At 39.9% G+C, this 1,026-nt stretch overlaps 1 non-coding gene across 1 annotated transcript; it reads right to left on the reverse strand.

The window, feature by feature from the left end:
- Positions 1-350: 350 nt before the first annotated feature.
- Positions 351-457, reverse strand: LOC145561069 (small nucleolar RNA R71). The gene has a single exon (XR_014093653.1). It is a non-coding gene; the product is annotated as a small nucleolar RNA R71 (small nucleolar RNA).
- Between the last annotated feature and the right edge of the window lie 569 nt (positions 458-1,026).

Genomic DNA, 1,026 nt, shown 5'->3' on the forward strand with positions numbered 1-1,026 from the left:
CACAACCAAAGCTTACAGATTTTCCACACTTCACTCCCACTCCGGCTCTTGATGGGGGACAATTTGAGATTAAACCCCAATTTATAACGATGATAGAGAGGAAGCAATTTAGTGGAGCTAAGGGTGAAGACCCAAATCTTCACATTGCAGACTATTGTCAGTATTGTAATACCATCAGGCAAGCAGGGGTCACACAAGACCAAATCAGGGAGATTCTCTTTCCTTTCTCTTTAACTGGAAAAGCCAAATTATGGTTTAATGGTTTAAATAGAACTGCACTTGGTATAAATGACTCGGAAACTCTTGTTTTTAATTTTTATAACAAGTATTATCCTGCAGAGAGAACAACCGTACTACGGAGTGCAATTCAGAACTTTGCCCAAGAAGCCGATGAAACTTTATATGAGGCTTGGGAGAGGTTCAAGGACCTACAAAGAGAATGCCCCCACCATAATTTGGCCCAATGGCAGTTAATCCAAGCCTTTTACAATGACATTGGATATTCATCTAGAATAATTTTAGATTCTGCAGCTAGTGGGAGGTTTATGAATCTTAATGTTGATGATGCAGGTCAGGTTATTGAAGATATGGCGATACATAATTCCCAATATGGGAATCCTAGAAGCTTTTCTAACAAGGGGAAGCATAGTGTTGACTCTGTATCCTTTTTGCAAGCTCAATTAACCTCTATATGCCAGAAATTAGATAATCTTAGCACTGCTAATATAGCTAATGTTTCTGCAATTAATAATACTTCTAATGAGGCTTTCTGTGAAAATTGTGGAATTTTAGGTCATTGGGAACAAGATTGCAGGAGTTCCGTGGAGCAAGTTAATGCCTTTCAAGCTTATAGGCAGAATAACCCATACTCCAACACCTACAATCCTGGGTACCGGAATCATCCGTACCTTTCCTACCGTAGTACTAATGTTCAAAATCCACCACCACAAGAACCACAGGCGCCACAACAACAACAACAGAAATATTACCATCCCAATGCTGGCCAGAAGAACCAACCACAACAAC

Source organism: Chenopodium album, chromosome 9, assembly GCF_948465745.1.
Source record: "Chenopodium album chromosome 9, dcCheAlbu1.1, whole genome shotgun sequence".
Classification (NCBI taxonomy): domain Eukaryota; kingdom Viridiplantae; phylum Streptophyta; class Magnoliopsida; order Caryophyllales; family Amaranthaceae; genus Chenopodium; species Chenopodium album.